This window comes from Trichosurus vulpecula, chromosome 2, assembly GCF_011100635.1.
Source record: "Trichosurus vulpecula isolate mTriVul1 chromosome 2, mTriVul1.pri, whole genome shotgun sequence".
Lineage (NCBI taxonomy): Eukaryota > Metazoa > Chordata > Mammalia > Diprotodontia > Phalangeridae > Trichosurus > Trichosurus vulpecula.
In genome coordinates, this window is record NC_050574.1 from 323,789,553 (window position 1) to 323,815,924 (window position 26,372).

The 26,372-nt window shown below is 40.9% G+C and overlaps 1 pseudogene; it reads right to left on the reverse strand.

The window, feature by feature from the left end:
- Positions 1 to 513: 513 nt before the first annotated feature.
- Positions 514 to 26,080, reverse strand: LOC118837103 (annotated as a pseudogene).
- Between the last annotated feature and the right edge of the window lie 292 nt (positions 26,081 to 26,372).

Here is a 26,372-nt window from a genome sequence, read left to right on the forward strand (position 1 = left end):
AAATTAAATGGGAATTTGGGAGGGGGGAGTCTTGTGGAAGCTGCAGATGACACATGAAGGCCAGCAGATGACAGAGAAAAAGTTCAGAAACTCAGAAATGCATAAAATATATGTATAGTATTATATAATATCAACATGTTTTATCTTTTAATACCACAAATATACACAAAGTTTACAATAAGGTACTCTAAACACCTCATAAAAGAAAAAGAAAAAATTCAGAAATTCAGACTTCTTCTCTGATATGTAGGGAGGGCCAAAAAATTTTACGTGGATTTTCCAGATCACAGGATCACTGAACTTCTAACTCCCATGATTTGGAAGGGATAACTATATTGCTTTATAATACACTTGAAAATCTGATAGGATGAAGCTTTTTTTTCTTGTCTCATTTTCATTGTTCTTAATAGTTTTGTCTGTGTACTTTTCTTTTCTTTTTTCTTTCTGTGATATTTACATTGCATCTTGTACTTGGCAAAACGTAAACTGAAAAAAAGCCCTACTGAGCTGATATCAACAGCAACTGTTCATCTTCTTAAACTTCTCATGATGATAATCATCTGCTGCCTTTTCCTTGACGTGGTGGATGGGGAAGGAGCTTGTGATTTGGAGGAGACCTCTCAGGTTCTGGTTTCTCTGTGTCTCCCACCTTGAGGGGTTGGGTTTTCTGCTCTTCTTTATGCCTCCAAACTGAGGCATTGAGCTCTTCATTATAAAATTGGTTGTGCTGCACATAGCTCACAGCCAACCAACGTTGGAACAAAAGAAGTTTCACTGTCTTTCTTTTTGTTTTGTTGCCCAGCCAGGAGGCATGCCTTAGCATCTTCTGTTGAAATATTTTTTTTATGTTTCTGTCAATGCCCAGCTTCACTTCAGGGATGCCACTCAGCATCTGGTCAGACAGCATCTCTTGTTTTCTTAGCTGAGGAGACCAGGATGCTCTTGAGGAACTCATAGAGACAGCCTTCAGCATTCTTCAACTTCACCTTCTGCTTCTCATTTTCCACAGTTCCTTTCCTCTTCTTTAGCTCAGTCTCAATTTCATCATGTCAGCATCTTCATCCCTTCAGTTGGTTTCTGCTGAAAATGATGTTCCTAAATTGATCTTCATTAATCCTGTTCTTGTTTCTCTCCTGAAGTTTCTCCATGTCCACTATTCCACCTACTTTTCTTATCTACTTTTCCTAAATGAATTTTGTTTTGTGCTTTTCCTATTGAGTTCTCTCCATGTGGCTATAAAATCTAGTATACTTGATACTCTATTCAGTTAAGAATTTTTTTTTTGTTGCTCACAGTCTGATCATGAGGGGTTATAGTCTTCTGCTCTTATGGATTTGTTACCTGTTTTTTAATGTAGAACTTAACATTTTTCCCAGTAAAAATTTGCTAGTAAAAAAAAAAGCATTATTAGGTACATATAGATTGAAAATTCATATGTTCTCATTTTGAATCTTACCATAATATCCTTGTTTATCTTTTTTAAAGGCTTTCTGGTTTGAATTGTGACTTGTCTATCATCAGAAATAGTCTTGTTTTTTTTAACTGGCAATTGTGCAGGGAAATTTTTCAAAACTTTCTGGATTAAATGTGTTTCCTGTATATGTGCTGAGAGATTCTATTTTGCAACCCATTTTGTAATTTTTAAAACTCTTTCTTGAAAAATTCAGCCTATTTGCATTTTTAAAAAATAGCAAAATGATCAGAGGACAAAGGGAAAACCTGGTGTTTGGTGATAGATTTATTTTCTTTCCTTTGTGTTTTTTTTTAAAATGATACATCTTGTTTTAACTTCCAGAGCTGAGTATAAACTTTGAAATAAATGACCAAAAACAAAAGGAAGAAAGTACAAAAAAACCCCTCCTCCTTACTAAACTGAATAATATAAAAAGTGATTTAAATAGTTGCCCATGAGTTATAGATGTATGTTATTTGACAGTTTTTAAAAGAAACAAAACCTATATATTTTAGCTTTAAGAAGGTGGTCAAGGGGCAGCTAGATGGCGCAGTGGGTAGAGCACCAGCCCTGGAGTCAGGAGTACCTGAGTTCAAATCTGACCTCAGACACTTGACACATTTAGTAACTGTGTGACCATGGACAAGTCACTTAACTCCAACTGCCCTGCCTTCCCCCTGGAAAAAAAAAATTAAAAAAAAAAAGAAGGTAGTTAAGAAAGTTGTTCAGTATACTTTATGTGAATTTTGTGTCTGTTTAATGTCTTTATTTATCTAATTGTAGCCAGTATGTGTGTTGTTCTTTTGGTTGTATTTTCTTTACTATGCATCATTTCAAATATGCCTTGCCATACACTCTTGAATTCTTCAAATAGGTTTTTTATAGCACAAAAATATCCCAAGACATCCATTTGCTAAAATTTATTTTAAAATTCCCCAGTCGGGAATATAGTTTGTTTCAATCTGTTGTTGTTATTACAAAGAGTGCTGCTAGGAATATTTTTGTATAGACATGTCTTTTCTTCCTGTCAATATTGTTCTTAGGATGTAAATTTAATAGTGGGGCCTTTGTTTTCATAACTTTTATCATATCAATCCATACTATTTTCCCAAAAGAACAAACAATTCATGACTCTACTAGAAGTTTATTATCATGCCATTTTTCCACAGCTGAGTCAACATTGAATTTTATTGTTTTTTATTATCTTTGCCCATTTGATGGATGTATCCTATACATGATATCCATAATGTACTATACATTGAGTACCTTTCCTGGAAGGAACTCTGTTACTCACTTTTTTAGGAAGCCCTAGACATGAATCATATCTAAGCTTTGTTTTAAAGAGTTTCTTGCAATTACTTTGGGATAGGGGCAATGAGTCTAAGCAAGAAATTGCTGGCCACCCCTCTTTAGCATTATGCTATCCCTAGATGAATCTGGGTCCATCTGAGGCCTTGTGAGAGAGAGTTACATGTAAATTTTGCGTATGCCCATAAAGTACATCTCCCTGGGCTAGACCATTTTATTCTGGTCTTCATCCCCCATGTCTAGCATAGTGCTTGGCACATAGTAGGCATTTAATAAGTCCTTCTTGATTGATACTGCTAGAGCCCACAATCAGCTAAGAAAACTCTTCACTTCTCACAAGCACCTTCACTGTCCTTCTAACTTATTACACAACCTTTTGTGGTTGGCTTCGACCTGCCCAGGGAGAGGCAAAGTCTGAGATTGTTCCTTCATATTGCGACTGGACTTCATTACTCTTTAGATCTCTGTAGCATACATTTTCCTTCCTCCTGACACTTTGCTCAGGCTGCTTCCCTCCTGCAAGTTGTTTGAGAGCCCTCAGGAATGGACTTTCTCCAGGTTAGCATGTATTTTGGGGTATCTATCACTCATATCCCTCCCTTTAATTTTTGTTGTCCAACCATTTTTCAGTTGTGTCTGACTCTTTGTGACCCCACTTGGGATTTTCTTGGCAAAGGTACTAGAATGATTTGCCATTTCCTTCTCCAGTTCATTTGACAGAAGAAGAAACTGAGGCAAACTGAGGTTAAGTGACTTGCTCAGGGTCACACAGCTAGTAAATGTCTGAGCCCTGATTTGAGTTTCCCTGACTCCATTTCCTGGCTTCCTTGACTCCCTTCAAGATTTAGCTCAAATCCCACTTTCTGCAAGAAGCCTTTTATGGTTTCCCTCTATCCCCTTATTGCTAATGCTTTCCCTCTGATTTACATTCCCTCCCATTTACATTGTCTATATTTGTACATACACAATTGTTGGTATGTTGTCTTCTTCATTAGAATGTGTATTTCCCAAGGACAGAAACTGTTTTTGCCTCTCTTTGATTCTTTAGCACTTAGTGTGCCTGGCACACAGAAAGTGCTTAATAAATGCTTTTTTACTGGCTAATCAGGGCCTGTATAAATTAATAATATTTAGTTTCTGTAGTGCCAAAATCTAGACCTTACTACATAAATGACTCTACCACCGAGCTCATACAGCTCTTGAGACCCCCTAATGTTATATATTAAATTATATTTAGAGAGATCAAATTTTTTGTGATTATCAAATGACAAAGATTTGTTGTTATGGGAAATAGGTCAACGATCATCATTCTTCCAATTTTTCTACTCAGTTCAGCCCCTGTAATTTGCATAGAATATGAATGGTATGGAGATGAGGTAGGAATTGAAAGCAACTTTCCCTAGCTCCTTTGTGATTTGTGCAAGCGGGACCTTAAAAATGTTTGACTGGGTTAAAAACTCAAGAGACTTCTGACCGTAACCCAGTGGGTAATTAGAGTGAGGGTGTCAGAGAAGCCAGTCAAAAAGGAGAACCAGTTCAAAGAATAGATTTAGTCCAAGCCTAAGGACTTCTGCTGACCTTCGTCATTCAAGAGCTCTGGTATCTTCCCTACAAAGGAGAGGCTTATCAACCATTGCATCTTGGCAGCAGGTGTCAGAGGGCAGAAGGTGGCTCAGAAATCTGAATAGCTGAAGACCAGTGAAGAAAGAAGGAACAATGTCCAGGAGAAAATAGATACAATGGTACTATGGCACTGAAGATGTGAATTATTCCAGTTGAGCGTAGCTTTGCTGCACATATCCATATGTATTTGCCCTTTGTGCATGTGCTTAGGTAGATTAGTTCATTTATGTTTGTTAGCTACATGTTTCTTCCTGTATGCCCATGCATGTATGTGAAGTCAATAGACATTTATTAAATACCTACTATGTGCCAGGTACTGTGCTAAGCACTAGGAATACAAAGCAAAGCAAAAAACAGTCTCTGCCCTCAAGGAGTTTACAATCTAATGGGGGAGAAAACAGGCAAGCAACTACGTACAAACAAGATATGGACAAGATAAATTGGAGATAATAAATAGGGAAGGCATTAATATTAAGGGGGGGTCAAGAAAGACTTTTTGCAGATAGTGGAATTTAAGTTGGAACCTAAAGTAAGTCAAGATGTGAACCGTTCCAGGCATGGGGGACAGAGAGTCGCCTACTGATTCCCCCGAGTGTTGGATAATTCTTGTGAAGACTTCACGGAGAGAGAAAACATAAAAATTACTTTTTTATTTCTGGAATAAGCAGGGGCAATGAAAGGATGGAATGGACTCAGGGTTTGACCTTGTAGGAATGTGATTACCTAACTCTTAAGAATTCTGGGCCTGGGGCAATAAGTGCCCTTCTCGCTCTCCCTCAGTGCTAGTCACAGGGTGGTTACCAAATAAGGACAAAAGAACCACATACCCATTGTTTGTTCCCTGCTCCTGGAAGCCCCACCCCCCCTCCTTTTTCCTCATTCCTCCTCTTTACCTTATGTGATTTGGATTGGCTCTGTCTGATTTCCTGGCTCTTTTCCTAGCTTTTCTCTCCTAGATTGTAAGCCTGCCTCCCAGCCAATGGAGAGGAGGGATAGTGGTCTTTTGCGATAGGATATATGTTGGTGCTTTGCCTTTGTGATCCGCCTCCCTCCACTAGTTCTTCCTAGTGGAGGTGACGCCCAAATCTCACGAGATTTGTAAAATAAAAGTATTTCCTTTTCTGTCCCTACCTGAGAAGCCTCTGTGAATTATTGGGGTACTTGGGTGGTCTTGCCACCCCACACACCCCAAAGTGGGAAAATGATCATAGTTGGAAAATGGAATATCTCATGTGTAGAACAACAAGGAAGCCAGTGTCACAAGATGTCAGAGTACGTAGAGGAGAGTAAAGGTGGGAATACTAGATGGATAGGAAGGGGTCAGATGATAAGGTACTTTAAAAGTCAAACAGAATTTTATATTTGATCCTGGAAACAATAGGGAGCCATTGGAGTTTATTGAATAAGGGAGTGACACGGTCAGATCTGTGCTTTAGAAAGATCAGTTTGATAGCTGAATGGAAAATGGCTTAGAGTGAGGTCCAAAAACTTGAGACAGAGAGAGGAACCAACAGGCTATTGAAATAGCTCCGGAGTGAGGTTCTGTGGGCTTGTACCTGGTAGTGACAGAGCCAGAGAAGAGAAAGTTATATATATGAAAAATGTTATGAAGAGAGAGTCCATAGTCCTTAGCAATAGATTGGATATGGGAGCTGGGGGAGAGGAGGTAAGAGAAAAAGGGGTAAAGGAGACACTGCTGAATGCAGCTGCTGAACTCGCCTGATCCTAGAACTATAAATTGCCTAAGGGTTACTGAAACAGTTAAAATGCAAACCTCAGAAGGGGCTACCTGACTTTGATCCCAACTGACCCCATGATTGGAGCAGGTCCAAACTGGTTTCTAAGTTGCTGCTCTCAGAGACCAAGCCTACTGATCTGACCAGATGTCACCCCTCCCCATGCCCCCAGACTCCCTCAGCCTTTTCTATGGACTTTTTATTGTTACATAAAACAACTTATGTAACAGCTTCTCGAGGCTGTGCCCCTCTTGGGCACCCCTATACCCTGGTGAAGGGAGTGGCCCCCAGATTGCAATTCCTTTGCCTTGGCTAAAAAATCCTAGTTTTTGCTGTTTTGGCAGTCTTTTTATTTCAGGTTGACAGCACCTAGGTTGTGAGCCTAGGTGTCTGGGAGAATGGTGGTACCCTTGGCAGCAATAGGAAAGTTAGGATTGGGAGGAAAGGTAGCCTTTGGACCTGTTGAGTATGAGATGTCAATGGGACACCCAATTAGAGATATCTAATAGTCGGTTGGAAATACAAAACAGGTCAGGAGAGAGTTCAGGGCTGGATTAAAAGATCTGCCTTTCTTATTAATGTTTCTTGTATTTGTGACCTTCCCCAGTCTGTGAGAGAGCATATGAGGAGCATCTTTTCATTTTTTTTTTTGGTATTCTAGATGATTAACTATCTTTGCTTTGAACTGCAGTGCCCTTTCTAGTTGGCTACATAAGAGCAAACACATCAGTGTGGGGCTTTTATACTGTGGTTTTGAGTGGATGCTCATCCACAAAGTGTTTGAACCTGGGAGAACTTTTTGAAGGCCCATGTGTGTGGTGCAGGGAAGAGGGTGATGGGATGCTACATACGGCTAAAGGATGCATACATAAGGCTAAAGCTTAGTGAATTACCAGAAATGGCGGGAGATATAGAAGCCCAGTGGATGATCCAATCTGTCGTCACTTTCTTCTCCATAACACCTTTTGCCTCTGTCTCCCCTCTACACTTAGAATTACCACCCTTGTTCAGGCCCTGTAGCATCTCACATGCATTATTGTAATATCTTCCTAATTGGCCTCCTAGCCTGGGGTCTTTCCCATCTTCTATCTATTTTCCATTCAGCTTTCATATCTGAGTAAGTCTTTTCCTTGCTCAAATACCTTTGTTCTCTAGGATAACATACACATTCCTCAGCCAAACAACCTGGTCCCTATATACCTTTCCCACCTTAATTCACTTGACCTCCTTTAATGAGCTGCCTGTTACAGATTGTCGACTCTTCCCTGATCTCAACATTCCACCTTCTGCTTCCTGCCTTTGTACATTTGTTCACTCCCACCCCCCCCCCGCCCCCGCCCCACCTCCCAATACCTGGGATTCACTTCCTCCTCAAACGTTGATTCTCCTAGGTGTTACTGTTAGATTCTTTCTTCTCCAATCGCCTTACATTTCCTTATCCATGAACATGTTTTATTTCTTCCATTCAAATGTAAGCTCCTTGAGGTTAAGGACTTTCATTTTTGTCTTTGTACTTCTAGCACTTTCCACAGTACTCTGTACCTAATAGGTGCTTGATAAACATTTATTGAATTAAATGAAAATGGGTAAATGTTAGTCTGTAGTGTTTCAAATCAGATCTGTTTGTCCTAAGTGTTTATTTTTAAGCAATCTGAATGGAGACTTTCTCAGACCACTGCCAGGCCAAGAACTTGGAGTAACAAATGTGATTAAATAGTTTTTATTCATTCTTCAGATTTACCTGGGAGATTGTTTCTGGCTCAATACCTAAGTGTAAAATGTTACAGCAGGACAGACAGAATTGTTACCTCAAAAAATTAAACTTAAAAACCCCTTTAAAATGTCAACAGTTCAGAGTCTCAAGGATCCTTGGATGGGAGACTAACAATTTGCAACTTCTAAATGAAGGAGTTAGAGTTGTTGCCCTTACATTTTCAAAATATTTTTAGTTTCTTTCAATCTTCCCTCACCTCTTTTCCTCCCTCCTTCCCCCCTTTGTCCCCTCTTTATTCCCTCCTCTCTCTCCTTCCTGTTCTCTCTCCCCCTCCCTCCCTCTTTCCCTCTCTGTCTCTGTCTGTGTCTGTCTGTCTGTCTCTCTGTCTTTGTCTCCCTGTCTCTGTATACGCTGAAGTATGAAGGCAATTTGAGGCCTTATTCCATATACTTTACATTCTTCAGAATTCAGGGCACTAGAAATGCACAAAGCATTTCCATGGCTGACCAGTGTCAATATTGCATTAATTAGCAACTCCCAGTTAAAAATGTGATCTGGCAGAAGTAACCTATTAAGTCATTAACACCTTACTGTGAGGGTTAATCACATTTACCTAAGAAGACCTAGACAGGATGGGACACAGAAGCCTGGCTTTGATGGAAGAAGATGAGAAAGGCCCAGAGTATTTGGTATCACAGTGGGCAACTCTGAACTGCATGAAGACACTGGTTACTTGGCTTGGGGAGAGGGTCACTGAAAGGGAGGAAAAGGCAGCCCAAAGGGGAATGGAGGGGCACTGATATACAATTTATTTTATAATTGAACCAAAGGGTCAGGTGAACTCTTCTATTTCCAGGCTGCAAACTGGACTTTTGTTCTGGGAACAAGATAGCAGAATCCAATTCTAGTGTTTCCTAGAAAGGACAGTGTCCCAGAAGTTTTATAGCCCTGGATTTCCTGGTTGTTGAACTAAAGCCTAGTCTGTCTCTGCTGCATGGAGTAAAGGGAGGCAGAGAATTTAGTTAAAAGGACAAAGTACAATAGCTCCAGTAGGTATAAAAGAACTGCAAACTAAGGATCAGTGATACAGAAGATAACAAAAATGGAGCATTTCTATCCATCAAAGCCAGTGGAGTCTTTGTTTTAAAATGACAATGTTAGTCTTCATCTAGTAAGATGATGCTGCAGTTCTGCTATCTGTGGAGCAGGCACTTTGGGATTCTCCTTTAGTAACAGTGATAGGTTGTCCATCGTGGCGTATAAAAAGTTTGAGAGGCATAGTTTCTGGGTAATTAATTATTTTATTAATTGTGCTAGCAATAATTAATAAAAGGGTCCCTAGTTCAGTTTTTAAGAAAATCTCTGTCATCAATTCAGCAAACATTTATTAAAGGCCTATTATGTACCAGATACTGTGCATGCTGGGTCTATGAAGTTAAAAGCAGTCTCTGCCTTTAAGGAGTAACATTCTACTGAGAGGAATAAAAAAGGATACAGATAGGTAAATAGAGAATACAACATATGATATAGCAGAGTTAATAGAGTTAGTTCTAATTAGTGGCAATAATGAACCCTCTGAAGTGGCTGTGTTATTTGAATTCACCCTGCATTTTTCCAATGGGCTGGAACTAGCTATCATATTTTATGTAATTATAACTTCCAAGAGTGAAAATTAAATACATGTGACCACTTCAGGGTATTAATGATTGATTTGCTGTACTAACTCTTCCTCTTTCTGCCTGTCTATTCTCAGATGAGGTGGCAAACGCTGCTTTAAGGCCTCACAGAGAAGAGAGACCTCAGGCTTTAATCTCCCCATCAAGGAAGCTTTCTGGCTGTTGTGTCTATTCTTCCTCTTTTAAATGAAACATTGGGTATGACTGTAACTTGGTGAACTTTGACAGGTAGGAATAGCTGGTACCAGAAGTCTGGGAGCTACAGACCATGCTGAGATCTGCTAGGAATCTGCCACAAGTAAGGAGCTGCTGGCTTAACCCACCCCGATGGCCACAGAGACAGAGACTTGCCCATCCATGGACTATGCCACATTTGGAAGTACATAATTGGGGGGTGAATATTTTGTGAAAAAAATGCTTTAAATGTGAGCCCAACTTTCCTAGGAACTGAGGTGATACATGAAAGAGTGTCCCCTGTTGGATAACTTCTGTTCTTACTGGTATTGTTGTTCAGTCCTTTCAGTCATGACCAGCTCTTTGGGACCCCGTTAGGGGTTTTCTTGGTGGAGTTACAGGAGTGGTTTGTCATTTCCTTCTCCAGCTCATTTTACAGATGAGGAAAACTGAGGCAAACAGGGTTAAGTGACTTGCCCAGGGTCACACAGCTAGTAAGTGTTGGAGGCTGGATTTGAACTCAGTTCTTCCTGATTCCAAGCCTGGCACGTTTATCTGCTGAGCCACTTAATTGCCTATTTTTACTCTATCTTCACCATAACTTCTCTCTTTATAAAAGCTAATGTGTGTGTATACATATATCTATATCCATATCCATATCCATATACACACATACATATATACATATATATGTTTATATAAAACTAAGCAGTTTTTAGGGGATGATACAACTGAGAGGATCAGAAAAGGCTTTATATGTGTGTGTGTGTGTGTGTGTGTAAATATATATATATGTATATATATATATATATATATATATATATATATATATATATACACACATATATATATATCTCATACCTAGTATGTGCCAGGCAAATAAATGTTAAGTGGCTTTTCCAGGGTCACACAGCTAGTGATTGTTTGAGGTCAGATTTGAACTCAGATCTTCCTAACTCTAGGCCCAGCACTCTCTATCTATTGTGCCTCCTACCTGCCTCTGTCACATATGAGGTGACATATAAGAAGAGCCCTGAAGGGAACCAGGAGTTGCATGAGGTGGAGGTGAATAGGAAGAGCAGTTCAGGCTTGTGAGACAATCTAGACCAAGTCATGAAATGCTCTGCAGGATGACCAGTAAGTAGGCCAGGTGGATTGGAATGTAGAGTGCTTAAAAGGGAAGGTTCTGATGGGGGAAAGAGAGGGAATGAGCATTTAAGTGCCTACTATGTGACAGGTGCTGTACTAAGCACTTTTCAAATCTGTCATTTGAAAATGAGCCTGGAGAGGAAGGTTGAAGCCAAATGGAAGAGTCTTAAATACCAGCTAGAGAAGCATTGCCCTAGGTGCTGAGGGAGAGACAAAGCACAGATAAGTCATGATCCCTATGGGAGCAGAAAGGGGGCAAACACAAGTGACTATAATACACCATGATAAACGCATTAGAGAAATATATTACAGGTTTATGGTTAGGATGCAACGCATGGCCACAAAACAGAGCAAAGCTAATGAGTCTTTGGGGTAATCTCACCCATGACCTTGATGAATAGATCCTCAAGAAGGCCAAAATGGATAACGAATGCAGAGCAGAAGATTCTGTGTTTGACCTCTGACTAACTCAGTTTACTTTCATAATGCCTTGCACATAATTTACATTCATTAAATACTTGTTGATAGATTTATTTAAAAAAAAAACCAATAAAAAACTTGAGCAAGAGAATGATGTTATTATTTGTTCATAGCCGGAAGTCGCAGATCTCTGACTTGTTTGATTCCCCTGAGACTCTATGTAACAGGGCTTGTAAAATTACCAAGAAGGAGAGGCCTGCTGACTCATGCTTGCAGTCCGTACAGTCCTAGATTTTTTTTCTTCTTGTGTTGAAACTACATAGGAATCACAGGCCCTAGATTATACAGAACAGTGCAACTATCACCTTGTTTGGATCTCTTCTACCCAACCATCAGATTACAGTGTTAAGGAATTGGACGGGGTGCATCAAAAAGGGAAAACAAAGCATCCTCTATTACTTTTCACATTCCCTGGAGAGGACTTCTCACATGTCAGACACTACTCGAATTTAACACCACCCCTGGAAACTAGATAGGTTTACCCAGTTCCATGGGAAAGAAGCTGACACTTGTGATGAGCCTGGGAGACAGACAATTTCATCTGCCCTGAGAAACAGCCACAAAACAGACAAGAGGCTTAGGAGTTTGAGAGGGAAGAGTATGATGCTCCAGGAGAATGGTGAATTGGAGAACACTGATGGCAGTGTGGAATGCCTGCCAAGGAGGAGGCGTAATATTCTACGTATCATTCTATGTATTTGTAGTTTCTTTTTTTCTTTAATTTAATTTTTTTTTTGCAGGGGGGAAGGGAGGGCAATTGGGGTTAAGTGACTTGCCCAAGGTCACACAGCTAGTAAGCTAGCAAGAACTCAGGTCCTCCTGACTCCAGGGCTGGTGCTCTACTCACTGCACCACCTAGCTGCCCCCATATTTCATTTGAATATCAGTCCTAATAACTACATGTAAATCAGACAAATTATCCTCCAGGAGAGCAGGCTTTAGATGATGATGGTAGAGAAGCAGAATAAATATCAGAGGGAGAGAACCTCGGTGAGATCTCCAGGAAGATTCGAATCTTAATTTCTTCATTATCTAGAGAGAAAAGACAAAACGTGGCACAGTAGAAAGAGCCTTAGAGTTGGGAAATTCAGATTCTATTACCAGCTCTGCCATTTGCTAAATCACCACCTTGACCTTGGACAAGTTTTTTACCTTCTTTCAGCATCAATTTTATCATCTGTAAAGTGAAGGAATTAAACTATATCACAGGTACTTAATCTGGGATAGATTTCAGGGAGGTCTCTGAACTAGATGGGAAAAAAATATATATCTTTATTAGAATTTAACATAATTCTGTAGTAGAATTGGTTTCTTCTATAATCCTATGTATTTTTTTTTTTGCATTTAACAGTACTATTTTCATAGGGGGTCCATAGGATTCTCCAGACTGCCAATGATGTCAATGACATACAAAAAAAGTTAATACTAGATGATTCCCATAAGATTTCTTTAAGCTCTGATACAGATTCTGTGACATTTTAAAAACCACAGAAGAAAGGCAAAACACACGTATACATCTTATTTCTTTCCTTGAGATCTATGGGCATATTTCAGTACTTGAAGTTGTGTGGAGAGTTCTTCAGCTAAAAAATGTGGAAGAAATCCAAGATCTTGGTTGGGCTAGAATATCAGGTTGGACTCAGGTAGATTGGAAGTTCCCCAAGGCCCCATGTAAACCATCCTACTCCTCTCTATTCCACTTCATCTTGGTTGTTTCAGTTATCTGTGCTTTGGTGGGTTAACCTCCCACACCTCTCTTACTGTTACCAAGAGAAAAAAACCTATCTGAGGACTGTTTCTTAAAGATAGATCCATGTTACCTGCTTTAGATTAGACCTGAGTTAGTTGAGAGTTTGAAGCGTCCTAAGAAGTGATCTTATCCAACTTCTAACCAACACTTCCTGTCCCTAAATGAAGTAGGCTTCACTTAATTTTAATTGTTGAGTTTTTCAGTTGTGTCTGACTCTTCATGACCCCATGGACTATAAAACGCCAGGCCCTTCTATCCTCTACTAGCTATCCAAGTCTGTCCAAGTTCATGTTCCTTCAAGACAAATGAAAAGTCTGAGACAGAGTTTCTGGGTAATTAATAATCAATTTATTAATTAGGCTAGCAAATAATCAATAAATTGAGGTCAGTGGTTTTCTCTGTAACCAAAGACCCCACATGGAAGTCACTGAATGTTTAATCACCTTTGGAAAATGGGGTGTGCCTGAGGGTGAAAATCAACTCTGATTGGTTAACAATTAATGAGAGGGTAGACATATTAATGAGGAAGTGGGCAGAAAGTCTTCAGTTCTTCCTGCAGAGGACAAGGCTTGATGAGACTCAGCTGCCCCAGCTATCTGGACAAAGGAATCCGTCTCCACCCAGACCACTTCAGTTGTTGAACAATGGGCTGGAATTCACTTACATTAGATTCTCTTAACCTTTAATCAGAAATAAGCTCTCCCAGTTGAGTGGGGTCCAGCCCAAGATTGAGGAGGGTGTCATTATCAGCAAGTTCCTTCACAAGGACTGAGCTTTGAATGAGGAAGTAAAAAGAGAAAAAAACCCAACTAATAACTAACTTACTAGTAAGTGGTTATTAATAATCAGAAAGAGGATCTTTGGGTCTCATATATAAAATTGGTTAATATAATAAGAAAGTAATCATTTTTCTCACATTGTTTTCATGATATTATCTATTCATCTCAATTCTAATTAGTTTTGGCTTCTGAATCTAAGTTATAATTCTACCTTCCTCATCTTGAGCAGGTCTTTCTGAGTAGTTTTTAGAAATTAAAAATTTTTTGCTACTTGTCCATTCTTCTTGATATAAATGCCCTACCAGCAACATGATAGTTGCTACACAGACCCACTATTCATACAAGTCAACACCAGGCATGTTCCTTTGTGGAAAGATGAGGGCCGGGCAGGTCAAATGTGACTCTATCTCTGACTAAATTGCTGTACCTTTCTACGCTGTACTTGCTTGTGAGCATCAATAAACTATTCTAACTTTTAGCAGTATCCCTGAATGGCATTCACCCCAAATTTGGCCCTAAATTTGCATGACAAGATCCATATCTCCAGCTACCCATAGGACATCTCCCGTTGGATGTAAAACACCTTAAACTTATTTATGCCCCAAACCAAACTGTAAGAAATGGAAGGAGGAGTTTTGTTTCCACAGAACTAAAGGTGTGCTTCCCCGCCTTCCCCCATCCCTGCTTTAGCAGAGACCAGGCCTCAAGGTCGGTCAGGTGAGAGGTCAGAGGCTTGTAAGCATGTGAATGCTTTTTGAGAAGGCAGTCTGGGGAATTAGAGAGGCCAAACCTACTTGAACCAGTTCAAGCTTATCTAGGGTCTGGTCTTGGTCAAGAATCCAGGCCTAATTTGCATATGTTAAAGAGGGAAAGTAGGGGAAGTAAAAGAATATAGTTTAATCCTAAACTAAGACAAGGAAAATCTAATTAACTTCACTTTTGCTTCTGTATCCTTATTATCCTATTTATATAAACTATATAACCTAGGAAAACTATGTAAAAAACAAAGATTGTAAACTAACCATGACTCTAGCAGGAGTGGAGGGAATGGGTACCCCTGCTCCTGCAGCTGTATCAGTGTGAGTGTTCCCTCGAGCACTACACCTGCTCTCCCGGGCAGCGTAATAAAATGCCTTCCTCTGCCCACTCTGGTCCTGAGTTCTTTGGGTGTGAATGGGCAAATCACATGGGTTTTTCTAAGGTCAAGTGAAGGGAAGCAACAGGCAGTGGAAGCTCGCCAGGCTTACTGCTGGATCTTGTCTTGGGGTGTCCTGTGATCCCCACTGTGGTGTTAAGAGGGCTACCACTCTGGATTCCTTTGGGGAACCCTGTGGTCTGCACGGCCTTCTTAAGGGGACATCACATGGGACTTCCGGCCCTGTCTCGGGAGCCTTGTGATCTTACTGCCATCCTAAGGGGCCATCACTTGGGTCTTCCTTAGGGTCTGACCCCTAGGAGGCCCTGTGATCCCCACAGATTAGGGATGGCTACCACTTGGTCTTCCTCTGGGAGTCCTGTGGTCTGTACAGCCTTCCCTAGGGATTATCACAGGGTTCTTCTTCAGGACTTTGGCCCTGCCTAGGAAGTCCAGTGATCCCCAAAACCACGTTTCTCACAATTTGGGGGCTCGTCCGGGATTCTGAAGACCCCAGGAAGGGTGAGATAGGGCAGAGGGAAGAGCGCTCCCGCTAGCGGTCCCACTGTCTTAAGCTGAAAACCCCCTGGAGGCTCTGAAGGACCCGAGACCTTGTTTGAACAAGAAGAGTGTGCAGACGAACGCAGAGGGAACGGCCGGAGACTGCGCAAGTCAGGTCACCTGAGCAAGGTAGGAACAGGAACAAACGGGTAGTAGTACTGCCTTGTCAAGTCTGGGGGTTCTAGGTTGAGAAGTAAGGTTTGCCTAGAACGGGAAATAAGAGCTCTAAGAAAAGGTACCTGGGGAGGATGGAAAGGATCCTCCTAACATTCCTCCTCCCGTTAGGAAGAATGTTGACTAGCTGGGAAGACAATAAGTCGACCCAGGGAAAATACACCTAAGTGGGGAGAATGGATTTCTCCTAGTGCTTGGAAGAAAAGCACTCGTGGGTCGACCCAAGGAAAGTGATTTGGTTTAATATTGGAAGTGAGTCTGAATTCAAATTCTAAATTGTTCATGTGAAATGTCTGTCTAATGTTTTGTCTGTGCTTTTTTTGTTCTATGTTCAGGTAAAAATGTTTAACTCTAGGAGACCTTTGGTATTAAAATAGTTAGATAAGGAATCAGAGCTGAAACTGCCAGTCGGCAGGGCTGGGGGCTCTGAATTAAGGGTTGGTTAGATTCTAGAGGAAAAATCTGTGTATTTTGTATTGAGTTAGCCTATCTAACATCAGGCAAGTGTTTAAACTGTAGAGAAGTAAAGGGGTCTGTATGAAAAATTGGATGACCACTTTAAAGAGGCTCAGTGGTCCTCTTAGAATGTGATTAAAAATTGTTGGTCATTTTTAAGTTTTAAGGTAAAAAGAAAGCAGCTGGGAAAAAGGAAAGCTGGGTGAGTATGTAATTTATTTATTTGAAATTTGGGTCAAGATTAAGGAAAGAAAGATTGAAATTGGAAATATGGAGAGTAAAGTTTCAGTAAAGATTGGGAAAATAAGAGAGATAGAAGGTAGAGATAAAAGGGGGGGTTGTAGAATGGTGGCTTGAGACCACCTGGTATTCAGTCCACGTGCTCCTCTTGGCCACCCCCTCCCCCCCACTCCATCCTAGAAGACTGGGTGTGTCAATTAGGATTAGTTAGTGCTTAGAAAGGTAGGCTCCCTTGCCCTCAAGGGGCTGCCAGGCCCCACCTAGGGAGGAGCCCTTAGCAAACTGAAAGGGATTTTTCCCTTTATCAGAGGCAGCAGGCTGAAGGGGAAACTGAGAAATATTTTAGCTTGGTATAAAGAATGAGTGGGGGAAAATGCAAGCCCATGTGGTCCTTAAGAGTCCAAAAAGTTTTTTTTTTCTTAAGAGAAGTGCCCCACCTCTTCCCCCTCAAAAATCCTTAGAATCCTTAGGCATTTTGTTAATTGCCAGTATGCATAAGATGAATTTTGTAGAAAGCAGGGTGCCAAATTCAAAACTGGATGGTTCTTAAAGTAAATAATGATATGAAATAGATTTATTTTTTATATAAGTTTGGCCAGGCAAATATTCCTAATACTAGGCAGAATTAATGTCCATACTCAACCTCCTGTTTATGGGAGAAGAAAAGGGTATGATTAGAAAGGCAGCCATGGAGGGATGAGAAAGGAGACACCCTCCAGGACCAGAAGTGGTAGCTGTGGATAGAAAATTCCCAAATGAAGATCCAAGCTGGGATAACAATATTGAAGAACATCATAGGAATATGCAGGATCTTAGACAATTGGTAATAGAAGGGATAAGGGAAGCTGTGCCAAAATCACAGAATATAAGGCTTTTGAAATCAGGAAAAATAAAAAAATGAATCTCCTTCTCAGTTCCTAGAAAGAATTAGGAGATATTCAGGATCCTGTTAATGAGGTTAAATCAAAATAAAGGTTGTTAGTGAACCATTGGTTTCTGGGGGTGCTCAAGACCCCAAGGTGCCCACACGCTGGGTCCTGCCGAAGGAATTCAGCTTGGGCCTTCTTGGCCAAGGGAGGGGATGGGGTTTGTTGGAGGTTCACCAGGACGGGTTGTCTTGGGTGGTCCCACCCCTTTGTAATGCCTGTCAGGTGGGCCAGACTTAGTCTGGGCTGAGCTAGATTGAATCTGAGCACCTTCAAGGAGGCAAGATGGAGATTATATACACAAAGATTGTAGGAGGCATTGAGGGGTGGTCTGGGGTGACTAGAGGAGGGCTTTAGGAAGGGTCTTGAGGAGGAGTCTAAGGAGGATGAGATGAGGTCAGACTCCAGCAACCAGGAGAATGGAATTGGGGGTTGGAAGTAGCTGAAGGCAAGGATATTGATAGTATCAAGGGTGGGAAGTAGCTGGACAATAAAGGGCAAGGCTAGGTAGAGATTTGGGCCTAATGATAATGTAAGGCTTGTGGCCTTAGGGGAAGGCCAGATCTAGTTGGAAGATTCAAGGACAGTTCAAGGGGGCTCCTAGAGACTGTATTCCAGATTGAAGGGGGTTCCCAGGGACTGTGCCCTCATCACTGTGGCCCAAGGTATGCTAAAAGTAAATTTTGTCACTAGGGTATGGCCAGATATAAATAAGAAATTGAGAGAGATGGAGTGAGAGATCAATAGGCGAATTATTGAGAGGCTCAGAAACTATATGTAAGGCGGGAGGATGAAAGACAGAAATAGAAAGCTCTGGTCGTGGCCAATACTATGAGGGAAATTATGAGGAAGCAAGAAGGAAGAGGTGATCATAAACAATACTTAAGGGAGAATCTCAAAGGGCACAGGGCTTCAGGATATAGGAGAGATGTAGGTAAATGAGCAGGTAGGACAGTCTGTTACTATTGTAATAAAGGATGTTTTTAGAGAGAGTGTCCTGACTTAAGAAAGGAAGAACAGGTAGCTCCCCTCCTCACTTTTGAGGAAGAAGACTATTGGGGTCTGGGGTTCTTTCTCTCTAGACCCAGCTGAGAACCCCTAGTAAACCTAAAGTTTGGGGATCATAAAGAAGACATAATATTCTTGGTAGACAGGGACAGAGAGATCTTCCCTTTGTACACTACCCATTGGGGTAAAAATTGGGAGAAAAATCCTAAAGGTTATGGGAGTTAAGGGTGAGGATTTCCAGGTACTGATCTTAGACTGAACCCCTATCTATTGGAAGGGTCAACAGGTTTTCGCTCAATTTTTATGTATATACCAGAAGTAATAGGATCAACAATTCCTATATGTGGTGACCTGGAAATGCAATTGATGTCATCTGAAATTTATTGTTCCTGTATTTCTAAAATTCTCTTAGATTGTGAAGTTTGAGAAGACCATTGTGATTTTAATCTGAGTTTGATATATGTGAATTGGGTGCTTTTAAAGGATGTGATGAAAATTTGATAATTCTAAACTGTCATATTTGGTTTAGAAATGTATTTACCTAGACTGAAATGGGTAGTTCAAATTTTACATACATAATAATGTTTAGGGCATTGTTACATTATGTTAGGGCTGCATTAGGTTAAGAAGTTGGACAATTGCTATAACCTAAGAAATTATAACTTCCAAGTTTTGTCTGGAGGTTCAATTGAAATTGTCTTTGCTATAAATCAAGTATTTATACAAAGGCCTTGTTGGGTCCTCCTGTCAATTCAGGATACATTGTGAACGGTTAGAAATGTGGCTTTATAAATTTTCTTACAATGCTAAGAGTATTGGGCCTTAGAAATGAAAATGTTACCGTTAGTGATTAAAATAATTTCCCTTGTAATCTAGAGGTTAGATTAGGAATTGTGCTTAGTTAAGAAATTGATGTTGTTAAGTGAACCAAGGATTTTTGGATATTCATTCTTGTGCAAAGTTTTCAGGGTAGAGGGATTCCTATGGACAAAGGGTATGTAATGTATAGAAACTAAGTGTTCTCCCTATTACAACACCTTTTTAACTAAAGAATTTTGTGATATCTGGGAATTGTGTAATAACAAAGAATTGAGTTGTTATAATACTTTGAAAAATACAGGGGTGTGATTTTCGAGCCTGTATCATCTAAAGATATATTTATGTATGTTAATCTGGAGGTTTATGGACTAATTGGTGATGGCACTTTGGGAATTTGAATTAATCCCAATGTTTAAAGGTTATTTTGCTTTAAGAAGGAGGCACATCTCATTTTAGAGCTGTAAAATACTTTTGAAAAAGGTTCTGTAAAATCTTTTTGTATAATTTTAGAAGGCCTGCTGAATTTCTACCTGTAAGCTAATTGGTTGCAGTTCAAACCTATGGAGACTGGGTGCTGATTAAATCCTGGAAAGAAAATAAGCTTCAGCCCAGCTGGGAGGGACCGTTGCAGGTACTTCTCACTACAGAGACCGCTATACGAACTGCTGAGAAAGGGTGGACTCATTATACCAAGGTAAAAGGACCTGTGGGGGAATCCCAAGAATGGACTATTAAGGACAATTCTGACCCCTTGAAGATTATTCTACACCGGAAGGGAGAGGGACACCAGGAGAGAATGGACTAATAACCTTTGTATTAATGTTGTTTCCATTATCTTGTTAATCGTTCAGTATATACCAGCTTCAATGAAGGATGGAGGGATTATTCCACTAGTTGAAAATTAGGAATAGTGGGGATAACAGGGACAGTGGCATTTTTTTTTCCCTTCCATCAGAATAAGGCGGGAGGCATAAGGGAAAGAAGTCATTGCCAGAACTTTTAATGTAACCAATTGTTGGATCTGTGGGGGTCCACAACAATTTGAAAATTGGCCCTGGGTACCTGTACCTCTGAGTCCGGCCTGGATCCTTAGTAATTGGTCTCTTCCATACCAGACCTAATGACCTCTTGTGGTATAAGGCTTATGAGTAAGGGTAATATAGGTCGGAATTTCTGGCACTCGGTAGCTATAGCAAGGTGTCAAGCAGAAAGAAAAACTAGTGGAATACTCCTGGATCCTTATAGACAGTGGGGATGGGATAATGGTTTTTGTTTTGGACATTTTGATACTTTTTGGAGTAAAAGTAACAAAATAAGTAGCCCCCCGGTAGAAAAGTGTGAGTGGAGAAGGACAGGGCTGCTGTGGAGGTGCCAATATCGAAGGAATGGAACCCGGTCTTACAGAGGAGGGCCCTTGGGGTTCCAAGATAAGCAATATTATCCCTTTCTTTGGAATGCTTCCAAAATACACAAGACAGAGCAACCAGCCCTAAAAGGACATTATTGGATTTGTGGACATACGGCCTATACCCATCTCCCTTTAAATTGGACAGGGGTGTGCTATGTGGGGTTGGTTAGACCAAAATTTTTCTTTTTAGCAGGACAAGAAGGGAACAAATTGGGAATACAGCTATATGACGATCTAATGCCCCAAAGTGAGAGGTTCAAGCAGGGGATAGATACTTCCCTAACAGTCACCAGGGATGCCAATGGGTGGGGAGATGAGTGGCCCCCACAAAGAATTGTTCAAAATCTGTGATAGAGATTATCACCAACCAGACTGCCAAGGCATTGGACCTACTGGCTGATCAGCCCACCCAAACCAGAGAGGCTGTCTTATTATTTGCTAGCAGAAGAGGGAGGTGTTTGTGGGAAACTCAACCTCTCTAGTTGTTGCATAAAAATAGATGATAATGGACGGGCTGTAAAAGAAATTACTAATAGTATCAGGAAACTAGCACATTTCCCAGTTCAGACATGGACCAGTCCATCCAATCCTTCTTGGTTTGATTGGTTCAAGGGTTCCTGGTGGAAACAAATTATTGGAGTCTTCCTGCTAGCATTATGTGGCCTATTCTTGTTACCTCTATGTATACCCTGTATTATACAATTGGTTACCGAAACTGCCATTCAGGGTATGGGGGTGGTATATTTTAATGAAGGAGGGAGGGTAAAAATGTTGATTGTAAAAACAGATGATGGGAAAGATGATGAAGAATGTGAATTAATGTTCAAACAAATTGAGAATAGGAGTGAATAAGAAGTGTGGGAGCAAAAATCCGAAAAGGGGGGGGTGGAAGAAGTTTTATGAGATAATATTATTGAATCATTATCCCATAGACTAAGGCTGGGATATAAAGTTATATCGTATCTTTGTGGGATAGGGTCCTTAGATGTTTTAAAGTGATATAAGAGCAATTAGGTATTGATACAAATAGTGTAATTAATCAGTGGAACCAAATCAGAGACATCTTTAGTTTAGGGAAAGGAATTTCAAAGTAAGTCTCTTTAGGAGAGAAGTTGTAGAATAGTTATGTATTGATGGAAAAAGTTAAATGTGGATTTGAATTCATTCCATCATCTAAAACATAAAGAGAAAAATTATATGGTTCAATTCTTTCAGATCAGGTATAATTAGAGAAGAATAGAAAAATAGAGGAGAAACTGATGCAAATGTGTCAGAGCAGTAACTTATGATCTTAATGGGAAGATTTTATGAACAAGGGAGGAAATGCATGCAAGCTATTTAGAGCTAGCCTTAAGGATGTTCCTGAAGCAATGTGACTTTATAGTCACCAATTATTGGAACTTGTCATTCAAAGACTTAATGGGACTGTTAACTGACTGTTTTTCTGAGTCTAACTCCAGGTGTGAGTATCAAGGAAGGCTGACCCAAGATGGCAACAGCCCTGTGGGAGGGCAGGCATGAACTGCAGGTATGATTTCTTGGCAAAGTTGAGGGGGCAACTGTTCAGCATGTGCTGAGGTGGGACCGTCTTGACCTGATGCCTCAACTGAAACCTGGCAGACTAGGCCTGGCTCAATGCAGCTTGCAGTTTGACACAGCCTCTGCCTGGAGTTGACAGGAAGCTGGGGAAAATATGGTCCCCTTACTCTAAGTCCCTACTCTCTTGGTGGCAAATTTCTATAATCAGAAGGTTTTGTAAATCTATTAAAATAATTGATTATGGAACATCTTAGATTACTCTAGGACTGGGACTAGTGTTAAGTTAGGTTTTTTTTCTTGGAAATGGTATGGAGACAATTAGGTCACAAGGGCTTGTGAGGATATTTTGTTATTTGGTTAATATCATGCTTGTCTAAAGCTTTGTTACAGTTAGTAAGGTTAAAAGAAGAATGGCTTGTGGTTTATTTCGTACATGCCATCAAAGAAACATGGCATGACTAAGTTTTATATATGTACTGTGTTAAGAATTAGTTATCTAATGTATTTAGGTAGGTGCTGGAGTCTGCTGTTAATTCCTTAGTGAAATATTATCCTCCTAGTGAGGAAATGTTAATGTAAAGTATGTTAAGTAAAGTATGTAGGGAGTTAATGTAAAGTATGAGGAACTGGGTTCTGATGTAAAATTTCTTAAACATGGCAATTGGCCAAAGTTCCAATTTTGAATTTGTAAAAATGATCAGGGTATAAGGATTAGAAAATTGTGCCAAGGTGACTTTTGTAGGAGAATGGAAAGAAAGCTGGTTCCTACAAGAAGGCAAGAAGAAGATGCTGGAGATGGCTGGAACAAATACCAAGGACCAGAAGACTTCACTGATGTTCCCTGCCAGACAGCTTATGGGAAGAGACTTTTGAATCTTAAAGGGACAATTGCATTATTGTTTTCTTTTGGGTCTCTGTATCTGTAATTACAAAGGGGACTGCCCCCTTTGATTTTTCAATGCTTTGATCAATATTTCCCATATTTAAGGGGGTGATGATTAAGGAAAAAATTCAGATGAGAAAGAGAGTAAGGGAATATTAAAAATGTGGAAACAAAAATTTGAATAAAAGAAGAGGGGGAAATTGTAAGAAATGGGAGGAGGAGTTTTGTTTCCACAGAACTAAAGGTGTGCTTCCCTGCCCTCCCCCACCCCAGCTTTAGCAGAGACCAGGCCTCAAGGTCGGTCAGGTGAGAGGTCAGAGGCTTGTACGCATGTGCATACTTTTGAGAAGGCAGTCTAGGGAATTAGAGAGGCCAAACCCACTTGAACCTGTTCAAGCTTATCTAGGGTCTGGTCTTGGTCAAGAATCCAGGCCTACTGATTTGCATCATTTGCATATGTTAAAGAGGGAAAGTAGGGGAAGTAAAAGAATATAGTTTAATCCTAAACTAAGACAAGGAAAATCTAATTAACTTCACTTTTGCTTCTGTATCCTTATTATCCTATTTATATAAACTATATAACCTAGGAAAACTATGTAAAAAACAAAGATTGTAAACTAACCATGACTCTAGCAGGAGTGGAGGGAATGGGTACCCCTGCTCCTGCAGCTGTATCAGTGTGAGTGTTCCCTCGAGCACTACACCTGCTCTCCCGGGCAGCGTAATAAAATGCCTTCCTCTGCCCACTCTGGTCCTGAGTTCTTTGGGTGTGAATGGGCAAATCACATGGGTTTTTCTAAGGTCAAGTGAAGGGAAGCAACAGGCAGTGGAAGCTCGCCAGGCTTACTGCTGGATCTTGTCTTGGGGTGTCCTGTGATCCCCACTGTGGTGTTAAGAGGGCTACCACTCTGGATTCCTTTGGGGAACCCTGTGGTCTGCACGGCCTTCTTAAGGGGACATCACATGGGACTTCCGGCCCTGTCTCGGGAGCCTTGTGATCTTACTGCCATCCTAAGGGGCCATCACTTGGGTCTTCCTTAGGGTCTGACCCCTAGGAGGCCCTGTGATCCCCACAGATTAGGGATGGCTACCACTTGGTCTTCCTCTGGGAGTCCTGTGGTCTGTACAGCCTTCCCTAGGGATTATCACAGGGTTCTTCTTCAGGACTTTGGCCCTGCCTAGGAAGTCCAGTGATCTCCAAAACCACGTTTCTCACAAAACCTATACTCAGATCAACTTCTTGTCTCTGAAAATGGCTCCTGAAGTAACCCTGACTAGTGAAGGAAGTGAATCTTTGACAATTAATCTATAGTTTGGGACCTCTGGACAGGTGGAAGTATAGTCACAGAGATGTTTGACTTCACCGTGTTGAGGTTTTAGGGGTGCTCAGGACCCCAAAGTACCGAAATACTGCATCCTGCCTAAATGAATTTGACCAAAGCCTTCTTACAGTCAAAGAAAAACAAAGTTTATTAAAGATTCACCTTATTGGGTAGCCTTTTAAAGAGTCCAAGCATTGGCTAGACTCTTAAGGAATCTAAGCCTTTGTAAATCCTGTTGACAAGTGGGCCAGATTGAATCTGAGCACCTGCATGGAGGCAAGATGAGACTTCTATACAGGACTTTGGGAAGGAATCTAGGAGTGGTCAACTAGCCTGGGGTGACTAGAGGAGGGGTTTAGGGAGGGTCTTGATGGGAGTGGCCAGTAGCTGAGGTTCCTAGAGGTCAGACACCAGGAACGAAGAAAATGGGATTTGATGGGATCAAGGGTGGAAAGTTGCTGGAGGCTACTTGAAGATAATAGACCTTGGAGGGCTAGGCTAGGTTAAGGGTAATAGAGACTGGACCTAGCCACTACAGAAGACTTATGGCCTCAGGCAAATGCCAGACCAAGTGGGAAGATTCAAAGGGAGTTCAGGGGGTTCTCAGAGCCTATATCCAATCAACTGGTGACTGTTCCAGTTTGGAGTGCTGGAAATCCTAAATTTATGCAAGGGTACAGAGGGTGTCTGCCTCTAAAGAATTCAACCACTAAAGCCTTTCAGTCAAAATAGCAGGGTTTATTGTGATGCCAATAGAAGCAGGAAAGATTCCTAACCAAATCTGTGAAATGTAATGGAGGTAATATTGGTACTTATATACAAGAAAAGACAGTGAGAAGATCTAGATGGGATTAAAAAGTGGTAAATAGCTTGGGGCGGCCCTGGAGCAACAGAGAAAGGGTCCAGATGGGATTAAGGAGTATCAAGTAAGCTAATTAAGTAATCAAGGTGGGCTGGGGTGGGCCATATGCCTTAAAAGAGACACCAGGGACTGGATTGTTGAAATATATGGGAAAATTCAGGGTCCAGGTCCGGTTGAAGAGGGTTTGGGGTGAGGGGTGCTCGACACCCTTAAGTACCGACACACTGGGTCCTGCTGAAAGAATTCGACTCAAGCTTTCTCAGCCAAGGGAAAAGATAAAGTTTATTAAGAGTTAGCCAAATAGGCCTGCCCCAAGAGATCCCACCCCTTGTGACACCTGTAAGGAAAGCGGGCCAGATCAATCTGAGCTAGATTGGATCTGATCACCCTCATGGAGGCAAAATGGAGATTATATACACAAAGATTGTGGGAGGGATTGAGGGGTGGTCTGGGGTGATGGAAATGACAGACAATAAAGGGCTAGGGTAACAGAGCTAGGGTATAGATATTTTGATCAGGATTAAGGATGGGAAACAGGATTAAGGGTGGGAAACAGCTGGACAATAGAGGACTGGGCAAGGTAGGCATTTGGGCCTAATGGTTATAGCCTCAGGCCAAGGCCAGATCAAGTGGGAAGATTCAAGGAGAGTTCAAGGGTTCAAGGGGTTCCCAGAGACTGTGCCCTCATCACGGTCACCCCATCAGTGACCACTAATTAATTTTAGTGATGCAATACCAGCTATTGCTTATGGCATATTATTTAGAAATTCTTACCATTTATAATTTTTTTTTAGTAAATCATTTTCAGAAACTAAGATGTTACTAATACCACTAAGCCTCAAATCATCCCTCCACTTTGACATCTTACCATTGGCCTGGTCATTGTCTTCCTCTGATGAGGTCATGGCACCATATGTTGTCAGGGGTACTTGAGATCCCAAAATACCGACATGCTGGCTCCTTCGTGAATGAATTCTACTCAAGCCTTCTCACAGCCAAAGAAAAACAAAGTTTATTAAAGGTTCTGCATATTGGGTAGTATTAAGGAATCTCACCATTTGTGATGCTCATTTTCACAAGTGGGCCAGATTCAATCTGAGGTGGATTGAATCTGAGCCCCTTCATGGAGGCAAGATGAAATTTATATGCACAAAGATTGTGGGAAGGATCTAGGGTGGTCCTGGGGTGACAGGAGGA